Source organism: Mirounga angustirostris, unplaced genomic scaffold (genome assembly GCF_029215605.1).
Source record: "Mirounga angustirostris isolate CCGP_5_RB_7025 unplaced genomic scaffold, mMirAng1.0.hap1 SCAF_6, whole genome shotgun sequence".
NCBI classification, from domain to species: domain Eukaryota; kingdom Metazoa; phylum Chordata; class Mammalia; order Carnivora; family Phocidae; genus Mirounga; species Mirounga angustirostris.
The window spans coordinates 132,258,458-132,284,203 of NW_026991714.1; the positions used below are offsets into that span (position 1 = coordinate 132,258,458).

At 37.6% G+C, this 25,746-nt stretch overlaps 1 long non-coding RNA gene across 1 annotated transcript; it reads right to left on the reverse strand.

The window, feature by feature from the left end:
• Window positions 1-4,444: 4,444 nt before the first annotated feature.
• On the reverse strand, window positions 4,445-22,649 carry LOC123845551 (uncharacterized). Its single transcript, XR_006791060.3, has 3 exons — window positions 22,418-22,649; window positions 18,083-18,242; window positions 4,445-4,556 (listed from the first exon to the last, which is right to left on the reverse strand). It is a non-coding gene; the product is annotated as an uncharacterized LOC123845551 (long non-coding RNA).
• Window positions 22,650-25,746: the final 3,097 nt, after the last annotated feature.

Sequence of the window (25,746 nt, forward strand, 5' to 3'; positions counted from 1 at the left end):
TGGGGAATTTATAATTTGTTGTAGCTCTCTTAGAACTCTTCTTATAAAGTATAAGGACATTGTTTAATTCTTGCAAAAATTTCATACAATTACACCCCATACATTCACTGGATATGAAAGCATTGCCTCTAGTTAATAAGAGGCCAAGTAGATTCTGTAATACTTTCTGGAGTTTTCATCTCAAAGTTTTACTGTCAAAGCTTAGATCTAATTATGGCAATGCTGCTTAAAACTGTCCAAAGGCTTTCTGTTGCACATAAAATAAAAATCCTTAATAGGGCTGCAAAGCAGTGTCATCTGGTTTCTGCTCACCCTTCCAAGCACTCTCCCTATACTTTCACCCCAACACTGTTGGCTTCTCTTACAACGCATACCCTTTGTACATACCACTCTGGCAGCAATGAATGCTCCTTCATCACTCTCTCATTAATTTATCACTTACTAATATTGCAAGTATCCTTTTCTCAGTAAAGCCAAGTTATTTTGTTAATTCCTTGTTTAAGAGTGATGTTCCTTTCCTTCATAAAATTTATCTCCGTTCATAATTATGAACTCATTAAAAAAAATACATGGTTTGATGAATGCTTTTCTAGCCACTAAAGCAAAAGTTGGTAAAGGCAGGATTCACCAAGTCTAATAATGTGCATTACTGTATCCTTAATGGTTGGCATTATGCTCGACACATAGATGATCAGTAAATATTTTCATAGATGAATCAACCAACCAACTGACCAATCAATGATTACCAATGCTTTTTACCTCCTCCCACCTCCTAATACAATCTCTATTTTTTGCCCCATTGAAATCATTGATTTTTATATGTAGTTTTATTTTTTTAAGATTTCATTTATTTATTTGAGAGAGAGAGCATGAACAGGGGGAGCGGGAGAGAGAGAAGCAGGCTCCCTGCTGAGTAGGAAGCCTGATGGAGGGCTTAATCCCAGAACCCAGGGATCATGACCTGAACCAAAGGCAGATGCTTAATCGACTGAGCCACCCAGATGCCCTTCTGTGTACTTTTAGAAGTAAACCATAATCCATTTTCAATAGAGAGAATTAAACGGGATGTGTTGTGGTTTATTTTGGTTTGGGGGAGTTTTCTTTTTTTTGGAGGATAAAAGGACATAATTGAAATGTTGAAAATAAAAAAGTACTTAAGACTTTTGGGGAGTCTCTTGTCAATGAAGTTAATGGCATTAAGCTTATAGAAGGAGTGAAATCTTTTTCATCATGGGGAAGCAGGGCCCAATCTCTCTTCTGCACCTTGCAAAAAAGAACCCTTGGAATCTGGGGACAGATATTGTTAAATTCTTTATTTTCTTTTGAATTTTTTGAATTGCAGTGAAGTAGCAAAATATATTTTCTAAGAAATAAGAGAAATTTCCTGAAAACTAAATATAGGAAGCAGTCCTCATGGAAGTTAAATATCCAAAGAAAATCCATTTTTATATTAAAAGGAAATTTATAAAGTAAAAGGAAACTAAAAGTTTTGTATCACGGTCTCATATTTAATCAGCAATTACATTCTAAATTAGAAGAAAGAAATTAACAGTGATTCTGAGATGGGTCTGCATGATTTACCCACTGTTATCTCATGCCAGTTAAATCTTATGCAATTCTCTTAGAATAAATGCTGATTGTAAACAGATCTTGGGTAACCACTCCCTCCCTCCAACATTCTATAATAACTATTTCAGCTGAGAAGTTTTCCACTTGCTGGCTCTCTAAGTGAACTCCATGGGCTCTGCCATTGCAAATTGTTTTGTTGACTTGACTTAAGCAAATATATGTTAAAATCAAATGAGTTTATCACATGGGTCTTTTTGGATATCCCCTTTAACTTCTAAGGAACTTCTGTAGAGAAAATTTGGTTCAACTATCTCATTAACCCCAGGGTGGATATTGCAATCAAAATCACAAAGAGTGAACACATCTGCTATGTAAAAGGAAGCAATGGTATCTGGAATCAACTACCCTTTTCTCCTACTTCTGCTACACAGAAAACTAGAGCAAGACTTTTCCCCAAAGTATTAATGGTACACTTAATCCAAAGAAAGAAGGCTCTTAAAACCTCAGATTGATTTTAACATTATTTTCTCTACACATAGCATCCCTGCTAAATTTCCCCCATTGTAACAACACATTTGAGTCCCCAAACCATTTTTTTATGTTGTTGTTCAAATCTTCTATTATCAGTATTATTTGAAATGAATGCCTAGATTTTATTGGGAAATGCTGAAATTATGGCTAAGGTTTTTAATCTCTTTGTAAGTAGGTTGAGCTTTAAAGAAATCTAGACACTTTCATAAGGAAACAGAAGATTTATCTTCAGAAAGATCAATAGGGCAGAGCTTTCAAGCTGCCTCTAGTTATGAAACAGAAAGAAGTGTGAAGCCCATTTATTTATCTGAAGCATTTGTTCCATGCTGGGTCAACCAAGCCCCAAGCACCTGTTTTCTCTATTAGCACACACAGTACCTGAATTACCCTGATTATTGCCTCAATTCTTCCTTTTACCTTGCCTGTGGGGACAGTCTGCCAACATTCAGGGCTTCAACCAAGAATGACAAAAACCCACAGGAGGCTCCATTTGGCTCTTGCCAGCCAAGGAGAGAACTGGAGCAGAAATATGAGCTACTCATTAGACTTTCCCAGTTGATTTCAGCCCTCATCTGTCCTAAAAATAACTGTAGGTATTTTTCAAATGTGCATTATAGATCAAATCACATCATTCACTTCAACTGCCCTCTAAGGTAGCTATTTTAAGTGGCATCCAAATTTCCAAGCAAATGAAGATTTACTGAATCAAAGTTCCCAAGTCTATCAGTAAGGTATCACCAGTTTCAGGATGGAAAGTATCACTTGAGCCTCAACAAGATATACAACAATGGACCTGTTTTGCTAGATTCCAAAATATGTGAGCGTGGGCTAAGGAATGTGTGGGCTAAAAACTGTACAGTTCAACATCACTTCCATTTCTATATCCAAGTAGCTAAGAGCCCATTCTACCCAAAATGTAGAGGAGGCAATTAGATTTGAAGACAGGCTATAAAGACATACATGGGGGCACCTGGCTCGTTCAGGTGATAGAACATGTGACTTTTCATCACAGGGTTATAAATTTAAGCCCCATGTTGGGTGTAGAGATTACTTAAAAAATAAATCCTTAAAAAAATAAAAAGGACATACGTGACTTTATTTCTCCCCCTGTGTCCAACCTAGCAGAATATAATTTGATTAGGAAAGGAATGGTACCTATACAAATGCCAAGTAAAGGATTGAGGAAAAATAAATTTTAAAAGCAGATCAATGAAAATGGTTTATGTATCAAAGGAGGAAGAGAATATTTCTGCCAGTATCAAGAGGCAAAGTAAGATATCGGAAATGTATCAGAGAAATAAGTATATGTGTGAAGAATAAATTAGGAAGGAAAGGGGACACATCACGAGCAAGGTCGTCAAAAAATCTGGTTATCTTTGAACATGATCATCTTTATTCAGTTATACTAAATCAAATAAGTAATTTTTTAAAAAGTACTTCACTCAGATAATACAATGAACTTGGCATTCCTAAAGGCTGCAATCCAGTGCCAACAAAACAAGGATCTATGCACAAGAAGAGTAATTACTTTTAATAGCTGTGGGAAAGACTAAGTATGACAAAGACAGGAAGGAACAAATGTCCAAATTCCAAAGAACTGGTAGACTAGTTTCCTTATGCTGTTTAACAAGTTATCACAACCCTAGTAGCTTCAAACAACACATATGCATTTTCTTACAGTGTTAGGAATCTGGATTCAGTGTAAATGGATTTTCAGCTCAGGGTATTACAAGGCTACAGTGAGGTGTCAACCAGTCTGTGATCTTTTGTAGAGCTAACAGTCATATTCCAAGTTCCTGTGCTTTGGGCAAAATTTAGTTCCTTATGGTTGTAGGACTGAGGACTTCCCAAGGGCTTACCAGTTCCTTGCCATGTGCACATCTCATAGGAAATTCACAACACAGCAGTTTGCCTCTTCAAGACTAGCAGGAGAGTCTCTCTCTCCAGCCTCCCAAGATGGAGTCCTAGATAAACATTCCATCATCTTTTTTAACCAATGACATCTAATTACCTTTGCTAATTACCTAAACTACAGATCCCATCCATACTTAAGGAGAGCGGTTTATACAAGGGCGTGGATCACTGGGGGGTTGTCTACAGTATGTCAACCCCACAAATGGAAATAACATAAATGGAATGATGGGGGAATGTTGGTCAATGATATTGACCCAATGAAATAAGCCCAACTTGAGCCCACATATCTGTTTTATGCTGCCCTCTAGATACTTAAGTCGGCAGAACTGGCCACCTGAACAGCACCAAGCCTGTTCCCTGCAGCATGCAGTCCTTTTCCTCAGTCTGTACTCCTAAAGGGAGAGAATGCTAATGACATACATACCTTTAAATCCTAGGAGTGAGTCAAGAAGTAGCTCTTTTCAAGAAGGCACTGGCTGACAGGACTGGGACTTACAGTCTGAGGTCTCTACAAACATGCTCGTGGCTCTCCACAGTACAGCCTGGAATGAGGGAAGAGAATTGAAAATGTGGGCATTAGTGGAAGGACTCTCTATTTGTTCTCTTTCCCCAAGCCTTGCAAATGTTATCAGTGGGCCTGTTTACATAAAGAAAATAGAAATTCCACTTTGAGCAGACAATTTCATTCACTCTCATGGTGTGAAGTGATAGCCGGCTAAAATATTTTCGCTCTATGCTGAGTGAAGAATGGTCTCTTGAGAAGTTGGAATAAAAATGCTACCTCATCAATAAAAGCAAACACATGGAAAACAAACAAACAGAACCTCACAATCATTCAGGGGGGAAATAATTCCCATAGGGTAATTGATACTTAAATGTTTTATACTATGCATTTTTTAAGGAAGTGAAAGAACAGAACATATGAGAATTAGTTTAGATTCTCATCATATTAAAGCACAAGAGATATAATAAAACACTGAATATAAAACTCAAAAGAGATACTGGGGAAAATTTTCTCAGAAAACACATTAATTGGAAATACTGTTCAGATATGAAAAAGACATCTCTGACTTGGGGTTTCAGTGCTGAGCACATGTACTTTTGTGCATCCTCTATTACTAGAAGAATGTAAGAGAATCAGGTATTAATGCTACCCCTTGGAGGCTGTCCTGCCTGTTTACAATATGGCATTGGAGAGGTTTGGGAACTCAATAGCTCCCTTCCAAGTTTTCAGTTTCCAACTTCATGGCCATTTCAGATAAACATCTGTGCTTCATATCGTGTGCTGGGCACATTGCTACTGATGTGATATCAAATGGCTTTCCCTCCATCTGTTGCCTGCTGTTATAACACTTGATTAAAAATTTTTTAAAGGCAGTTCAGTCAAATCTCCACTTCCACCACATTTGACCCCTAAGAGGAGAGAAAAATCTGGGCGAGAACTCACTTAACATTAATAGATGCATAGATTTAACTTTTTGTAAGCTATTATCATTTAAGTGTCTTGGGAGGTATATATAATAATTGGCTACAGTTTTCACTTAGTGTATGCATCCTCATGCTTATAACTTTCATGGCAGAAAATACATTTAATTAAAAGCCATAGGATGTATATGGATGATGTTACACAGAGTTATTCACTCTCCTTGGCCTAGACCCTTTTTTCTTTTACCAGGAGCATCTTCTTACAATATAGCTGGGTCACATCTAAAGTATAGTGATAGTCAAGAAGATAAAGTCAAATGTGATTGAACTTTCCACTTTAGTCTCATCAATACTGACCTAACTGCCAGTTCAGCTTGCCAAATAATTTTTTAATTAAAAAATGACGGTAATTTTCCTCATGAGCCCCATGTTTTGAAAGTTTGTTTCCATCAACTAAATGGCATTTATTTATTCTCAATATGACCATTGTTTATTACAAAGGCATATGTAATTGCTAATCAACATGATTCATCTGTATGAAATCAGCACTGGTGACTGGAATAAGTTGATCTATGTCAAGGCAAAGCAAGAACAAAAGAATTGGTCTTTCAATTACCCGTATCTTGGATTTTGAAATATGTAACAGTCTATCAACCCTTATCGATTTTAGATCAAAGGTGAGGAAGAACTTACTCCTGTAAGAGTTGAAGTTTTTAACAACAGATCACTGTGAAATAAAGAAAATTAAATAATGCCATGAGTTTTCCATTATATCAAGTGTGTTCATGTTAAAGTGTCTTTTATTGTGAGCTGATGTTCTTTCCACTTACGTTAACAACATTTTTCCCTTATGAACTAATGCTGACAGCAAATTTTTCTTCTCCTCCTCCTCCTTCTTCTTCCTCCCTCCTCCTCCCACTTTAGTACTGTCTGACTCTGGTCTCTATTCTTAGCCCAAATTCTCAAAAGGTAATTAACCAACTTAAGAATGGATGCCAACCCTCAGTCAGCTGTCCATTTATGTTCCAATCGATAGTAGCCACTGAAGAAAGGATCACATTACAAACATGTTTCTTGTATGCAATTACAATTTTTTAAGGCAAGTTACAAAAAAACACATGTAAAGAATACAAATCAATGTGGACATAATGATCACTGCTTTGTAAATAAATAGAATTGTAGAATTAATTAGAACAGAAAGGAGTCCCACCCTCGCTTCACCCAAGAGACAGGTAGCCTCATGGTATTATGCAGTCAGTAAGAGAAATAAAAAGTGATTAACGTTTGACAATCTTACTGCAATTGCAGACACTACTCTTGCCCCATGGTATGCTGTAGTATCAGTCCTTCAGTATTCTGACTCTGCTCATTTCTTGTGGCTTGAGCTCTCCAGAAGAGTTAACAGAGGAAACCAAGCATGAGAAGAGCCAAAAGAACCGTATTTGTTGTCTAAGCACTTGGAAGGCAAAATTTATAAGCTGATTTGTCTAAGAAATAGTTTTATGTTAATCTAGCATCAGAAAAACAACTATCATAGATCCAGATATAAACACAATTATGCATTATATATTATAGCTCCTTTGTCATAAATTAATCGATTATATATACATGGCTTTATTTCTGGGCTTCCTATTCTGTTCTATTGCTCTATGTGTCTTTTTTTATGCTACTACCATACTGATTACCATAACTTTGTAACAGAGTTTCAAACAGGAGGTGTGATGACTCCAGATTTGTTGTTCTGACTCAACATTGCTTTGGCTATTCTGAGTCTTTGTAGTTCCATACAAATTCTAGGATTTTTTTTTTCTATTTTTGTGAAAAATGCCATTGGAATTTTGATAGCAATTGCATTGAATCTTTAGATCGCTTTTGGTAATATTGACATTTTAACAATATGAATCCTCCCAATCCATGAACATGGGATATCTTCCCATTTATTTTGTCTTTTTCAATTTCTTTCATAGTTTTTGGGATACAAATCTTTCACCTCCTTGGTTAGGTTTATGCCTAAGTATTTTATTCTTTTTGATGCTACTGTAAATTGGATTGTACTTAGCATCTTTTTTGCATAGTTTGTTCTAAGTTATAAAAATACAACTGATGTTTGTATATTGACTTTGCGTCCTGCAAGTTTATTTATTAGTTCTAACAGGGTTTTTTTTGGTGGAGTCTGTAGGATTTTTTTATATACAAGATGTCATCTGCAGAGACAATTTTACTTTTCTGATTTAGATGTCTTTTACTTAATTTTCTTTAATGTTCCCCTGTATTTTATTTTTATTATTATGTTAATCACCATGCATTACATCATTAGTTTTTGATGTAGTGTTCCATGATTCATTGTTTGTGTATAACACCCAGTGCTCCATTCAGTACGTGCCCTCTTTATTACCCATCACCAGGCTAACCCATCCCCCCACCCCCTCCCCTCTAGAACCCTCAGTTTCTCAGAGTCCATAGTCTCTCGTGGTTTGTCTCCCCCTCCAATTTCCCCCCCTTCATTTTTCCCTTCCTGCTTTCTTCTTCTCCTTCTTCTTCTTCTTCTTCTTCTTCTTCTTCTTCTTCTTCTTCTTCTTTTTTAACATATAATGTATTATTTGTTTCAGAGGTACAGGTCTGTGATTATTTATTTAACTTTCTTGGTTAATTGCTCTTGCTAGAATTTCCAGGACTATGATGAATAGAAGTTGTGAGAGTGGGAATATTTGTCTTTTTACTGAACGTAAAGGAAAAGTTTTCAGATTTTTGCCATTGACTATGATGGTATCTGTGGGCTTGCCATTTATAGTCTTTATCATGTTGATGTACATCCCTTATTTTTTTTTATTATTTTTTAGAAAGAGAGTGAGCACAAGCAGGGGAGGGGCAGAGGGAGAGGGAGAGAGAATCCCAAGCCCAGCATGGAGCCCAACTCAGGGCTCAATCTCATGATGATCCTGAAATCATGACCCAAGCCAAAATCAAGAGTCAGACACTCAAATGAGTGAGCCACTCCAGGCACCCCTTTCCCTTATTTTTTTAATCAGAATATTTCAAAAGTTAACACTTGAAAAAAATATTCCCCTGAGTATAAAGAACTAATCATACAATAAAAGACCATGACAAAATTAAACAATTAGAGGTATATCATTCTCTGCATTTATCTCTGTTATAAACTTGTTCTTTAAAATATCATGTATTGGGGTACTGTAGATAATATTAAAAAAGGGAAAAGCTCATTTTGCACCAATAATATTGAGGTATGTTCAATCTATCTTTATCAGACTCCAGAGCAATCTTTAAATCAGTGCTATTAAGGTCAATAGATTGATGTTACATATGATAGAAACAATCATTCTCCTTGAGGGAACCTAGTTATTTATACCTTCTGCACCCATTCTTCAGGAAGGGACTGGCAGCATACTACCAGTACCCACTGCACCTTCGGTATGTAAGGCAACATTCATGTTGTTGGAAGAATTCAGCTCCTTGCAGATGTCAGAAAGAGGGCTTCAGTTTTTTGCTGGCTGTTGGCTGGAAGCCACACTCACTTCTAGAAGCTGCCCACAATTCCTTATTATGTAAGATTCCTCAAAATAGCCACTTGCTTCCTCACGGTGAGGATGAGAAAGATTCTAGCAAGACGGACACTACCATTTTATGAGATATAATTATATACATCCCATTACTTTTGCTATGTTCTATTATTTAGATGCAAGTCACAGGTTTTTCCCACATTCAAGTGGAGGAAATCATGTAATAGCATGACTGCCAGGAAATGAGAATCATGGGGACCACCTCAATTTCTGTTTTCCACATGGGGCAGGATAAATATTTGTTGAAGTGAATCAATGGCCCCCCAAAGAACTCTGCCACTACCAGTCAGCCCTCAAATGCAAAATTAAAATGGGGTAAGAAGCATTCTAGACATTACATGCAAAGTTAGGGAAGTGAGGGTTGGGAAGAGGATGGAGACATTAATTAAACAAAACATGCAATTAGAACTTCAGTTCGATTGGTTTAAAATATTATATTCCCTTACGTATTATCTATAATATTTGTTTAATCCGAAGGAAAAAATATAATGTGAAAAATGCAATAACTAAGGTAGTTTATAAGGATTTCTGAAGATCTGCTTTAGTACACATTTTCTCTGAGCACATCTGTCAACATTCCCTATTTCTTTCAGATGATGTAGAAAGACCTCTGACATTCAAATGCATCACCCTAATCAAATCCTCATCCTCCAGAATGATTTCAGAGAATGTATTACAGACCTAAGGAAAGTTCTGAATGCCAAACATTTCAAACACAATAGACGAACTTGGAAAAAGAGGGAGGAAACTAAGAGGCCAGGGGTTTTAGATCAGGTGCCTTCACATTCCTTATGATGGCGGCAGGAAATTGTCCATATATGCTTTCGAGCAAATGAAAGCATATATCTACACAGGAATAGAACATCAAGTCTTTGAGCGACATGTTTTAGTTTTTGCTACTTGTAAAGCCAAGTCAAAAATTGTCTGGAGCAAAGAAGAAGTTTTGCGCATAAAACTTTCATTGGTCAGAAGATACATGCTACAGGTCTTCCTAGACTCTAAACTGTCATGACACAGTGACTGTACTGCAGATACTAGGCTGATAACATCTACTCTATTAAATATGACTTAGAAAAACTATTTTAACTCCTTTAAAAACCAGTATCACTCTACGAAATGAGGATACATGTCTGTCATTTCCATAGTCAGCCCACTGATCTTTAAAGACATTGTTTGGGGATGGAGCGCCTGGGTGGCTCCATCCATTAAGTGTGAGACTCTTGGTTTCAGCTCAGGTCATGATCTCATAGTCCTGGGATCCAACCCTGAGTTGGGCTCTGTGCTCAGTAAGGAGTCTGCTTAAGATTCTCTCCCTCTCCCTCTGCCCCTCCCCTCACTAGCACTCTCTCTCAGATAAATAAATAAATCTTTAAAGAATAATAAAATAGAAAATGAAGACATTGTTTGGGAAGCTTATTTAAATATACAGACTCATCAATACCTTCCCTGGAAATTCTGAGACAGCAGGTTTGTTTTTGTTTTTTGTTTTTTTTTTAATTTTCCCCTGGGATATTATAATGCAGGTTTGGAAACTGCTGATCATTAAGTACATTTTATAACCAATACTCCATGATTCTATCAGCAGACTGCCAGGTCTTACAGGTCTTTGGGAGAAACGCTAATCATGAAAGTGTGAGCCCTAGGTTAACTTAATTTAGAAAACTAAATTATTGGGGGCACCTGGGTCACTCAGTTAAGCATCTGCCTTCAGGGTCCTGGGATCAAGCCCCACGTCGGGTTCCCTGTGTAATGGAGAGCCTGCTTCTCCGTCTCCCTCTGCTGCTCCCCCTGCTTGTGCTTTCTCTTGCTCTCTCTCTGTCAAATAAATTAAAAAAAAAAAAGAATACTAAATTATTGGCTCTTAATGTAAGAATAATGAGAGGATTTCTGGCTGATGCAGACTTTGCCTCCTTTTTAAACTCTTGCTATTTATTGTAGGTTGTGATTGCTCTCCTTTATTTATCCATGCTATAGACTATTTTGTCACCCCCAAATTCCTATGTTAAAACCTAATCTTCAATGTAATATTATTTGGAGGTATGGTCTTTGGAAGTGCTTAGGTCATGAGGGTATAGCTGTTATGAATCAGATTAATTAGTGCATTTATAAAAGAGATCCCAGAATGCTCCCTCACCCCTTCCTCTGTGTGAGGACACAGCACAAAAGATGTCTGTCTACAAACTAGGAAGTGGGCACTCACCAGACACCAAATCTGCTGGCACCTTAATCTTTGACTTCCCAGCCTCCAGAACTGTGAAAAACCTCATTTCTGTTGTTTAATAAGCCACCCAGTCTATGGTAATCTGTTACAGCAGCCTGTAAGGACTAAGACAACCCATTTCAGAACCTTAACCTCTGGTCAGTCATCATCACTTTTCTGGAGGAATATTTCATCTGATCTGTTTTATTCCTTGGCTACAAGTTCCTTGTGACTTGGAGCTAATACTTGGTTCCAGGCAAGCCCTTCAGTATTCCAGCCCTAGTTTATTTGCATTCCACTTTGATTCACAGCACATACACAAGGAGGATGCCAGAACTTCCACTGTATACTTTGGCATTCATAGGATCCGGGTTGCATTGTAACTGATAGCATAAGTATGGAAGGATCAAACGAATAACAAGACATGTTAGAACAAAAGGAGAAATGGAAATAAACTTGAAACCTACTGAAGTGATACCTTCATACGTGCAATGATGAGCCTGAGTTTATGAAACTTAATTCCCCTTCAATGGCTCCTGCTTCTCTATAGACTTGAGGCATTACCTTTCAGCAATTATTCAAAGTTTGTTGCATTTAGGCATTTTATCTGGTAGGCAGAATAATACCCCTCCCCCAAATATGCCCTCCCTCATCATAATCCTAGAAGCTGTAAATATGTTATTTAATATGCAAAAGGGACTTTGTAGATATGATTAAATTAAAGACCCTGGGATAAAAAGATTTTACTGGATTACCTGGGTATGCCCAATCTAATCACATGGGTCTTTAAAATTAGAGTACCTTTGCTGTAATTAGAGAACCGGAGAAATGACAGCCTAAGAAAGACCTCATCTGCTGTTGCTGGCTTTGAGAACGAAGGAAGGGGGCCATCAGCCAAGGAATTCAAGACCTCCAGAAGCTAGAATAGGCAAGAAAACAGATTCCTCCCTACAGCCCTAAGGAAAAATGTGGACCTGCCAATTGCTTTATTTTAGCCCAATGAGGACTTTTAACCTTCAAAATTGTAAACACAAAATTTGCTGTCATTTGTGTCATTTTAAACCTGTAAGTTAGAAGTAATTTGTTACAGCAGCTAAAAACAATCTACCACCCAATAACATGCTTACCATTTCCCTTGAAACTTCTTCAGCTGAACTGGTAAGCAAACTTTGCATATTTCCTCCAAATACTTTGCTTTGTGGAGTTTTGCAACTTTTGCTCACAAATAGTTTAACCATTTGTGATTTTCCTGTGCTCTCTTCCTCTCCACTTGATCCTACAATTCCTTTAAAATTCAAAGTCCTTCTTTATTAACCTTGCTCATATTATATCAAATGTTGTGTATGTTACTCAAACTTTCATAGCACTGTATTCACCATTCAGTTCACCTTTTTTATAAGCTCATATTGTTGGTACTGTTGTCAGTGTTTAACTCATTAAAAAAATCATTTTTAAAAGGCAAATTCTATTTCATAACAACTTAAAATCCCAACTATGCCCCAAAGGGAGGTAGAGTAGGTCTGTATTTAAATACTATAAACATTTGCTATTAAACCCATTTACCTGCGGGCAGAAGTCTAATAAAAGAAAGAGGTACTTAAAAGATGAGAGGAAAAAATATTTTATGACAGCTACTTAACCAGAGGGGGAAAAGGGATGATGAATTACTGATACATAATGTTCTAGTCAAAGAGGGGAAGTGTGCTTGAGAAATGGTAAAACAAATGGCAAGACTTTGACTGGAAATTCCATCTCCTAGAGAGCAAAGCAATCTAGTAGAGCAGTGGTTCTCAACCAGGATAATGGTGACAATGTCTGGAGACATTGTAACCGGAGGAAGGTGCTACTAGCATCTGGGGGACAGAAACCAGGATACTGCAAAATAGCATGCAATGCACAGAGTGGCACCTCACAACAAAGACTTATCTAGCCTAAAATTCAATAATGTTGAGGTTGAGAGATTTCGATGGAGGGAACCATACTTTGGCTTAAAAAGGAATATTGATTAGTGAAATAAAAGGGACACAATTTCTCAATGGACATTGAAATAATAGTTACCTGTGAATAAAATTAATAGTTTTCCTTGTTCAGTTCTAGTATATGTGGCTGTGAAGCCTGGCTATCAAATGACTAGCATGGATTTTTAAGTAGCCAATTTTTTCTATATTCAGGTTATAGGAGAGATCGCACAGCGTTTCAGCCTGGAAAGATGATGGCTTGAGGAGATCGTGAGGTTCTAAGAAACATAATTCCAAGTCACAGGTATAAAAGGTGACAGCATAGGAAATGCAGTTGATGGTATAATAGCATTCTACGGTGACACGTGGCAGCTCAAATTGTGGTGGGCATAGCATACTGTATGGAGTTTTTGAATCACTATGTTGTATACACCTGAAATTAATACAATGTATGCCAATTATACTTCAATTAAAAAAAAAGAAAACATGTAATTCTGACCATGTAATTGTAAAGTACCTCAGCGAGATAGAAAAAGGAAACCAGAGTGGTTATGTAACAAAACCTTTGGAAAGATCAAATGAGTGAGGAAATACAGAGACAATATTAAAAAAGGATATCATAACAAACCATGATGATCATTGTCAGCAAAACCAAAACTACTTTGTAAAAAGTACTAAGAACTGAGAAAAAATTTTGAATTGTTTTAATGCTGGTGATTGACAAAGATACACTTGCGCTATTCAACACCTACATTTTCTGCCTTCTCTGATGAAGAAAATTATATGCAAGTAATTGTGGTAAATGGTTAGGGGAGGTCTAAAATGGGTGAGGAGAATGAACAAGATTATAAAACTTCCAGGCTAAGCTTTAGAAGGACCACATCCTGGGATGCTGAAGGATATGAGTTATCTGATCTAGAACCAGGTTCTTGGAAGAATCAGAAAGAATGGGAATGATGCAAAGAAACTGGAGATGAGCTGATGTCTTTGCAAGACTCAGAAGGAAACAGGCAGAGTTTCAAATTTCTAAGGCGAGCTTTATGTAATTTCCAGGAAAACTTCAAGAAAGATGTTATAACTGAGTGGTGGGTGAGCACTGGGAGACAGAAATGGGTTTGTTAAATACATGAGTATTTGAAAATGAGCAATATCATACTAATCACATTCCATTTTTTGTAGAGTTGAGAGATAGTTAAGTTAGACAATATACACATGGGATAGCTGGGTTGCAGTAAAGCATTTGAAAATCTTTACTTGATATCTATACGTAGTATATAAAAGTGGGTTTGAAACAAGGAAAATTTAGTAGATTCACAACTAATTAAAGTTCCATGTTTAAAGAGTAGCACCTAATGAAGTGATTCCCTACCAGGCTTACCTCAATGAATATTTTGGTCAGTGACACTGCTGAAGTTGTTGGAGACCCTATTTATCAAATTTCAGTGACATAAGCCTGAGACTATCATGACTACAATACCTAAAAGAATCAGGATCTTAAATTAACTAGATGGAATCCTAGAAGAAAAACATAATAAATGTTCATAAATTCATAGTGTATTGGGATTAGAGAAAATTTTAGTTGAAATCTTCATTTTCTATGCAAAGAAAATAGGTCACAGAAGGGTAACTTTAAGTAGTTCACATATGGCTTACAGGAGCAACACAATAAGTTTATAGGAAGATAAATATAAAGGGCTGATTCATTTAAAACACACACACACACACACACACCAGGGCTGATTGTCTCAAGCAATTATTTGCACTTCAATAATTTGTAGCACTAGCAAATATAGCAGAAACAAAACAAATTATCAGAAATCTGAAGACCTACTGCATCCTATTCTGCATGAGTAAAGCTATAGTTATTGATGATAAAAAGGTAACCAGTTCCAGATTTTTTCCCCTTAGTTTCAGTACATTTAAAAAGTGTACTATAGCTATTTATAGACACTAAAAAGAGAAATCAGTCTCTCTGTATACTGAGGCTTTGTTTTTGAAAAATGATCCACATGGGACTAAACATATAAAGAATGCCTTTATAAGGCAAACAGACGTGCTAGGGGGGAAAAAAGAAAGATAAAACTTTATTGTCAGCAATGCTTATTATAGAAATGAAAACACACTGAAATTCTGGGTTCCTGGGTAATGTCAATAAAACCTATGTGCTGGCATAAGAACTTGCTGTCATTACCAAATAACATCAGATCAGATGAGGGTGTTCATTTATTTGGGTCAATATGTGTCATGCTGCTCTGTCATGCAAAAACCAAAAAGTCATATATGGGCATCATAAGGACAAGAGACAGGATTGGTGAAAGCCTCACTCAAAGGATATGACTGGCACTTTTATGGCTAGCCCAGAGAATCTCAAGCCAAAGAAACTCAGTCTATGAACCCACAAGGGTGGGAAAAGAAAGCTCCTATTGCTAGCTCACAGGACTAAGATTGGAAAGAAATGAATGTTAGGAACAATGGTGATTATATCTGCTGATATAAGTAAATATTACAACTGCATGAGTATCAGACTTGGTGAAATTAATTAATTTACTCATTTATTTCTTCCTATCCTCATTCAATAAATTTCAGTGAATGTTTACCACATGTCAGGCACAGTGATAAGTGCTGGAGATCCAAAGACAAATGGAATTCAGCCCTCAATCTAAAGATTTACAGTCTTTTAGGAGATGTATAAGTCTCCAACAAAATTTTAGAATGAAGCATGATATATCCTATAAGAATCAAATCTATTAGGTAAACAGTGATCTGAGGGAGGGATAAACAGATTAATGGAGTAAGAAAAGGGCTTACTAAGGGAAAATCAGCACAAAAACCAGCCATTAATAATCTCAGAAACTTCTGAGTTTTATAGAAATCTTGGCTTAGAACAAAAGAACAAAGTTGACATTTTTCATGGTATCAGGGTATTAACTGTTAATATTACCTGAGTTTCTATTAGGTGAAACCATAGCCAGAGAATCTAGAAATACCCAAGCCCAAGTCCAGAATGCATCTCTACCCCAATTTTCTCAAGGCAGCTATATAAACAGTGAACAGTGGTATCACAAAGTATAATAGTAATGTGTTATGATGCCCAAATTCTAAGTACAGCTCCAATCCTTCATAAGAGGTCTCCTTTCCCCATTGAACTAAAACGAGAATCTCAGATATTGGCTGAACTCCAGCTTAACCCTTGGGCAGATAACCACAGAAAGAGAAAGACGAGGTTATGGAAGTCAAATCCACATCTGGACTGAATCCTCCTAGCACTCAAGCCACACGGACTACAGAGCCTGAGAGAGCCAGCTATACCTGGGTACAATAATCACAGCCATGCAAAGCTCAGACCAATTCCTAGCAGCTCCTCCCTGTATAATCTAGTTGAGGATGAGTACAAGTGTGAAACTAGAGGAGATATTCCTGGAAATCCTTCCCTCCAGGGGACCACTGACCAACAGAAGAGTGACACGCTACACTACGTAAATTGTCAATTCAGAATGTGACTTGGAAGTATAGTCCACCAATGCTTTGTCCTACAGTATCCTTGCAGATTACAGTCTACAGAGTAGAAATAAGGAATTCTCCATCCATTTTTATAGTTCTGATAATCTAGAACAGCATCCTGTAAAATAGCAGTCTTTGGTCTTTAGTCATTTATAGACTTTTTTTGAATGGCATCAAACATAAAGGCATTTGTTTCTAAAAAGTTTTCAGGTGGGGCGCCTGGGTGGCTCAGTCATTAAGCGTCTGACTTAGGCTCAGGTCAGGATCCCAGGATCTTGGATCGAGCCCCGCATCAGGCTCCCTGCACAGTGGGAAGCCTGCTTCTCCCTCTCCCACTCCCTCTGCTTGTGTTCCATCTCTCGCTGTGTCTCTCTCTGTCAAATAAATAAATAAAATCTTAAAAAAATAAAATAAAAATAAAAAGTTTTCAGGTAAGAGTGTTAATAAAACAAACAAAAAAATAGAAACAATCACAATCCTGAACAAGTACCATCATGACATGCCATAAAAGAAATAATTTTAAAATCAAAAAGTAAGAAAGGGAAATACTAAAGAGCTATCTAAAGTTAATGGCAATAGCATTAAGAATTGACAACATTCTCACTTCGCTACAGACCAGTGAAAGCAACATCAAATTACAATGGGCCAAAGTTGAGTATCTGGGGAAAATTGTTCTATCATCTTCATACCCCCCTACTAAAAATCATACTGTGTAGAACAATCATCTTAAATATTTTGGAAATTATATCTTACTGTACTGGACATAGGAGACCTTAGCATCTCATCCTTTCTTTGACAGAGGGAACTGTTCATTGAAAGTCAGTACAGTCACTCACATTGTGCATACTTGAAACAACTCTTGAATTGGTAGATTTACCTCCCCTCATACAAATCTAAATCTCTTCAAACCTTACTTACCCAGTCCTCAATGTGAGTGACATGGTTGGCAGACAAGGACATTGACTTAGTGTCTGAGGAAGATGTGTGAGAGTGTGCCTCCCTTCAAAGCCCCTTAGAACCATTTCAGTTATTAGAGATTATTTTGTTGTTGTCAGAGTTGAAATGTTTTCTATGGTAAGAGAATGGTGAATGTCACATAAGCTACAGAATTAGGAGTTTTGCCCAGAATAATGAAACTGAAAACGATTTTAAAAGTCAGAAAAAGTTTTATGTTGCAATCATATGGAAAAATAAGAATAATTTCTAGGGGAAAAAAGGGAAAGAAAAAAGAGTTCCTTTAAGAAAGATTTGTAGCAAATTGCATAATTCAAAGCAAGGCTCTCAAGATCCACTGTCCCCAAAGTACTAGCTGAATTAGTTTTCTAATTTGAGCATCAGTTGGGAATTCACTTCATCAGCATGACTTTGTGTAATTAGAACAAGATAGCTTATGAACAACCACTTACAGAAAGGAACTGGTGATCCTTTACTACATTAAAGACCTCTACTAGGAAGGAATTGCCAGTGTCCATCCAATCTTGATGCCACTGCAGGGCTAGAGGCAGAATTCTCTAGACAGAGCAGATCTTATTTCACAAGCTTTCCTCTTCCAAAAAATGTAGGAGTCTGCAAAGAAAAGCCCCATGTCATACATCATTCTTTTCAAGCTAAGTTCTAAATATATTTGCTATCTGCAAAAAGAGACTAACTGGATTTTAGCCACTGAGCAGGACCTAAGGACCTAGTTACACAACACTGACTTGGTAAAGAGAGTCAACTAAGCCTCATTTAAATTTAAAACTTGAAATGACTGTTCACTTGAAATTATGTAAGACTTGAGTTACACATCATATTTCCATCCTTCACACTCAGTGTATGTGTGTGGCAATGAGCCATCTTTCCTTATAATAGACCTTCTGTATCCCTTGCTACATTTTTAAAATAAACAAGTGGATTCTAGAATCTGTCATGGTCTAAATATTTACCTTGTAGGACTACAACTTATGATCCCAGTTCTGTATTTATGTGACATTTTGTTTCCCTCAAAAATCACATTACTTCATTTCAATCTGCTAAAGTCATTAACTAGTAATCATTAACCCCACACCTTTATTCAACTCACTTAAGCAACTCGTCCCATAACATTAAACAGAAAATTCCTTGGAACCTCGACTCAGAAATCCTACTTCTCTCCCACAAATAATGTCTTTTCAAACATGTGTAGTGCCTCTGTAATCACACACGTGCTATATTGCCTGACAGAGTGGGTTATTTTTCATGCATCATTCCAACCCATGTCATCTTAGGAACATCAGCTTAGACTTCCTTGAATCTCTGATATACACTATATTTGGCTTAAAAGAGTAAGAAAATCAACTCTGCCAAAATATGCCTATTTATTGCTTTTAGACAAGTTGCTATGTAACTGCTGGAAAATTGCAAAATGGAAACTGTTTAATGTTAAGATCTCAAACATGAAATGACTCGTCCCTTCAAAGAGTCAAGAAAACTCTATCATTGGTAAGTATTGACATCGTAGGTAGGATAGACACTTAGATGTGATGGATTCTATTTGAGTGAAAGGAAGACACAAAAGAACGTAAACTCTATGATTCTATGTATATAAAGTTAAAAAAAAAAAAGTAAACTAATCTGTGGTGCCCAAAATCAGGATGGTGTTTGCCTTTGGGGAGAAGCTAGAAAGGATGATTGGGAGTGGCTTCTAGAATGCAACAGTGTTCTCTCTCTTGATCTTTGTGGTGGTTATATGGGTATGTTTATTTCATGATAACTCATTAAGCCTTTCACTTATAATTTGTGAACTTTTTGTGAAGGTTAGATTTCATTACAAAATTTAACATACACAAATGTCTAAAGCCTACTTCTAACCAATTAAATCAGAATCTCTACAAATGGAGCCCAAGCTCTGGTAATCTTTCAAAGCTCAGAGTGCTGATTATGCTTCATTTGCTTCCCCACTCCTGGCCGTACTTGGATTTGTACTGTGGGAGGCTGACAGCTAAGAACTGCCTTACCCAATCCCCTTACCTGCTGCACCCCCAATGGATTTGGGAATAGAAGGAGTCTGGAGAAAGGGAAGGATATCGGAGGATTTGTTCCTTCCACCATGCTGTCCCCCTGACTGACTGACTGTGATTCTGAGTGTGGTAGTGTTTCCTTCAGTGACCAAGACAATGACTTTCACTGGGCTCAAATTGCACTCTTCCCTTCTTTTGCCTCTTTTAATCTGGTGTAATAATGGTATCTGAGAAGTCTGGCTCCTGGCAAAAAGACATGTGTGAATTGTCAGGCCTGACCACAGACAATTACAAGTGCTTTACCTGGATGGACCTCATGGGGGAAGGTTGCCCTACCCACACTTGAATTGGTGCACAACTAATACATTCCACTCCCTGAAGGCAAGGGCTCAGGCCTTTCTGGCCAGACACATTCTTAATACATTTACATTTCTATACTTTGTGACATCATTCCCAGGTCTCTTTATCTGAGGCCTTAGGCAGAGGTCTTCTTCAGGTGCCTCCACTGAGACCTCTTTATTGGGGGAGGACAGGGAAAACTTGAGACGTTTGCCCACCCTATCTCAATACCAACACTTTTCATTCCTAGTCCCTCCCCCTTACCCACTCTCTCCCCACAACTCGCCAACTCAAAGGCCCATTAAGCTACCACAGGCTTTTGTTTAGGGCTCCCTTAACATTGAGATGACCCCCACATCTGGGCTAATCCATTTGACTCTTGACTGATATGCCATCCCGTGGGAAACAATGGAACACTGAGAATCTAGACTTTCTCTGGTTTTAGATTCTTGCTTGTTTTATCACCTCAGTCACTGACTGAAGGCTTAACTCTCATTTTTGGCTTGTTGCTTTAATTGGCTACTCCAACACTTGGCAGTTCAGCTCTCCCTCTCCCAGCTCAAGGGAGCTCCTGACAACATCTTGCTGCTGATACTGCTAGAGGCTTCACCATCATTTAGTGGTTCTCATAACCTTGCCCACACCTCTGTAAGTATAACTGTATTAAATTCTCTTCAGTTATTCCCATAGAGCATGCCATGTGTCCCGAGAGCCTAAATGATACACCAACTAAATGATTCCGGTATGCAGGCAGTGTTGAACAGTACTGATGGAAACCTTACGTGCCATTAGAAGGAATAAGCACTTGACCTTTGCATGTGTTTCCCTAATCTGTCATAACAAGGTTTCACAAACTGGGTGGTATAAACAACATAAATTTACTGTGTCACAATTCTGAAGGTTAGGAGTCCAAAAATCAAGATGTTGGCAGGGCTATGCTCCATCTGAAGCTGCTAGGGAAGGATCTGATCCAGGCCTCTCTCCTAGCCTCTGGTAGCTCCTTGGCTTGTAGCAACATAAATCCAGTTTTTACATGATGGCTCATCGTGTTTAAGAAACATCTTGAGGGCGCCTGGGTGGCTCAGTTGGTTAAGCAACTGCCTTCGGCTCAGGTCATGATCCTGGAGTCCCGGGATCGAGTCCCGCATCGGGCTCCCTGCTCGGCAGGGAGTCTGCTTCTCCCTCTGATCCTCCCCCTCTCATGCTCTCTGTCTCCCATTCTCTCTCTCAGATAAATAAATAAATAAATAAATAAAAATCTTAAAAAAAAAAAATCTTGAGAATTTCATTTGCAACAAGTTCACAGGTGATGCTAAAGCACCCAATGCTGGTGATCCAGGAACCACACTTTGAGAACTACTGTTTTAGAGAGATTATTTAGGTAGTAGTTTGGTGGATAGAATAATTTTAGCCAGGAGAACAGAGAATTATATTACTTTTATTGTTCTTATCAGTTTTAAAATTACAACTGATTCAATGAAAATGTTATTTGGTATCTGGTATCATATAAGTGTTTCTTTTTCTCAATGAAAAACAAAAGCAGGTCCCAAGCTCCAGGGCTTCATCTAATTTCCATGCAAATGACTAGATCTGTAGGTTGTTTTCTCGGTATCAGAAATCATTTGCACACCTCTTTCAGAGTAGTACTTCATTGCTACTAAACTGATGAAATTTTCCATGGCAGAACTCAAGTTGCAACAAATCCCTTGAGGCTAAAGGAATTTATTATTACCTAGCATCAACACCAACAGAAAACTGTAATCACATGCTGCCTGTTCATGTATGATGGATCAATTCTGACACCAGGCACTCACCTCTGACCTCTCTAATGTGAAATTATCCCTCCAGGGATATTCATTTTGATGACAACCTCTCTTGAACCTTAATGAGGTCTAAGTGTTTGATCAGTGAATACATTTCTGGATACAAAGCATACAGGCTGTCAGGAAAGACAGGGGAGGGAATGTAATGACTAAAACTCCAAATTCTCATAGCCTCAACACTCAGTGGCACAGTCCAAAGGATCTAAGATCTAGGAGCATCATGCTGGCCTAGGAATCTAGAGACCCACCTTTCAGAATGGTTTTAGCAACACTGGAATGGATTACCTTGGAAAGTTACCTAACTTCTCTGAGCTAATCTGAATAGACAATAAATTAAAATATTTGAATTCTACATTTCCTTTTATCCCTTTGAATTTGCCTATATATAGTTTTGATTCCAACAGGAGAGGGGACATTCTGACTTGGTATCCCATTAAATAAAGGGAAAGCAAGGTAAGGGAGTTCAGAGAAAACCAAACCAGGTCTGGATTCAAACACACCTGGCTCTGAATCCAGACTCTGCCACACAACCCAGATATATTTTTTAAATCACTCTGAGTTAGAAATTCCTCATCAGCAAAACTAAAGTAAAAATACTTACCTTGAGGGTTCTTATGAGGATTAAAGATAATATATGCAAAGCACCATGCATCAGTTTTCAATCAAGGGTCGTATAAATCACTTGGTATCTTAAAGAATTTCTGGAAGTAGAAGCTTCTGAATGTGAAACAGGTTTAAAAAAAGAAAGTGAAAATAAAATCCAGTGGCATCAGGAACCAGCCCAACAGAGTTGTTTCTTTGCTCTGGAAGCATCTGATGTGTGCTGGGTTTGACCCACGTTGGCTGTCTAGCTTTTGCATTGCCCTGAATTACTCTTACTCTTCAACCCTCGCTTTGCTTTGGCTTCATTTCTATTTCCCTGTTATGGCTAGCACCTGTCTCAATTCTCTCCAGCGTTGGACTTCTTTAAATGAGAATTTTGATGCGTGCTCCTGGCTTACAACATGGTTGCTATATCCCTGGATTCTGCCTCAGCAGAATAATTCTAGTATGTTTATATTGATAAGGGTTTATATAATGAGTATTCTTAATAAAAATCAACTAAAATGAAATACTGTCTTTGCAGCTTACTGATTCCTCAGTACCACTATGAATGTAAAAGAGCAAAATTGCTGCTGTGACAGCAGCAGCAGATAATGGAAATAACCAGAAAATTCAAAGAAAGATTAGAAGAGAGCTTTAGAGGCAAAGGCACTGGTGCCAACACCGGACAGCACTGTGGGCAAATCTCCATTTCTAAATTTAATGGTGAGAGACAGAGACATGCATCTCCAGGGAAAAGATTATCTCCCGTAATAAATAACAAGAGACTGGTATTCCCACACCCTGGTCACCAAGACGGACAGGTTCTGCAAAATAACTCTAAAGCTGGTGAGACTTTGAACATCTGAATGTAGCAGTCACTCTGGAATCACCAAACCTAATGTTGCATATCTGATAGCTATAAACAAACTAGAATTATTCAGCAGGGCATTCCAAATGTCTGAGCCACCGCTAAATCGGCCTAGAGGTAGGAAGATGATCTTAATGATGTATGACAAGACTTGCATTACAAAATCATTTCAATTACTGGACACGTTAAAAAGCCACTTTGCAGCTGCTAGAAAAATTTACAAATAGACTTTAAATACATCTAATGCAGAACAGGCTTTAACCTTCCTGTTCCAATTCTAATTTCACTCTAACCTGCAGAAACAAGCTGGAGAACTGATCTACGGATGAAGATAGGGACACTGGGATGAAACAGAGGCAAAGAAAGCCTTCCTCCAACCGAGAAAATACTTCCTTGATCAGAGTCACATCAAGGACTAGATGAAGAGGTCTCGCTATTTATGTTGTTTCAAATTGCACCAAAATCCTAACTCAATTTAAAACCCTCACTGTATGGGCAACTAAAAAACTTCTTAAAGTCCTTTCCAGAGAATTTTCACTGGAGTACTCAACTTTCTGTGAACTGCCTCCACTTAGCCTACACAACCTTCAAAAGTGCAAGCTCACATTGAGACATGAGATGCATTTTTACTTACCATTGTACCCTGTCAACTAGGTAATTAGACATGTTACAGAACTGCAAAAAAAAAAAAAAAAAAAAACACCTAATTTTCTGGATTGTAAACTGGAAATAAAGTCTTCCAATGTAAGTTTGTTTTGAGATTGGACAAAACCACATTCTTCAAATGACTGAATTTGGCACATTATAATAAGAATAGTTTCTATTATTAAGGGACATCCTCAGCTCCAATCACATTGGGTTATTTTTCTCCAAAGGCACCAAGGTTTTGGTGTTTGCTCCTCACCAAAAAGAATGTCTTGAATCATCTCCAACTACACACTGCCTACCTAAGCTTTAAGATCTAATTCAAGTCTCCAATCTTCCATGAATCCTCTGCATACCCAAACCATATTGATCTCTCACTTTCCTGAACCATCAAATTCAATGATCCTTCTCATTTTGAGAACTGTATAAAGCAGCTTCCCCCATTCGACTGCATCACGTAAGCAATCCTATCTTCCCAACCAGAACTGAAAGTGTGGGATGATAAGATGTTTCATGTGTTGTGTTGTTTTTGTTTGTTTTTTGAGTAGAGTTGACACACAATATTACTTTAGTTTCAGGTGTACAACTTAGTGATCTGACCTGGTTTTTAAACCTCTGTGTTATTCCCTTCAAGTCCCAATGCCATGAGATCCACTAAGTAGTATAAAAAGATAATTCTCAATCATATACCTATATTTAATAAGTATTTTCTCACCACAAAGACAGCCATAAATACAAATTAAAGGTCAATACAAGTTAACTTACATTGTAGCATAAAAATGAGCAGTATATGAAATCTGTTTTCCTTAATTGCAATTTACAGGTTCCCACAAATAAGAGCGAGGAATAGGGACAGGGGAATAACACAGCCTGGTCTCTATCTGTCCACTGGGCCTATTCAGCTAAACTCTCACTCTCTGTGTAGAGATCCAGGCACCCAGTCTATCAAGATGAAGCTGGGAAAAACAGAAAAGAGTGCTTTTCTCCCAGCAATCCTAATAAAAGTCTTATTCATTTTATTGACTCTGATTATCTGCCTATCACTGAATCAATCACTTCAGCCAGGGGCATATGATATTCTCAGTGGCCAGACTAAGACATAAACCCACTGCTGGAGCTGGCAATTTACCAGACTCCACAGAAAACCTACAACCTAAAAGTGGAAAACAGGGCAGTTCCCCCCAGGAAAGCTGAAGCACTGTTAGAAGAGTGAACAGTTTCTGCATAATATAAACAACACAGGGCTCTTCGACAGATGCACATTTACCAGTTGGTTATTTAAATCTGTAGATATGGGAACACTCTAAGTCTCCCACCTTGTACATTTTTTTTTTAATTCCTGAATAAAACATCCATGAACACTTTGTATAAAATTAAGAATAATTCTTTGGAAAACCACAGTTCACCTGTTTTTTTCCCCAGATCATTTAGTAGTATGACCGGAGTGCCCAAAGTCCATCTGCCTGGGCTACAATTAGGGACAGACATGAGATCAAAGGACAAAGTACTAGTCTGATTTCAATCTGCCCACATAGAATATACCACAAAGCTCTGGAAGGTCATGACCAGTTAAAAAAAAATAAATAAAGAATATTCCAGTATGAAATTATTTTTCTTTCCACTAACATGTAAAAACAGGATGCTAAGAACCACAATCATTATGAATTCTCATCCCCACCCCATCTTCTCAAAAGCAGATTTCCATTTTGGTTAATTACATGCTGCCTCTGAAAATATTCAATTTAGGGTTCAGTTTTCTCGCTTTATTTTCAGTCACACTTTTGTATTGTCTTATTTACTCTAATTCAAATCAAATTAGATGTTGTTCTTAT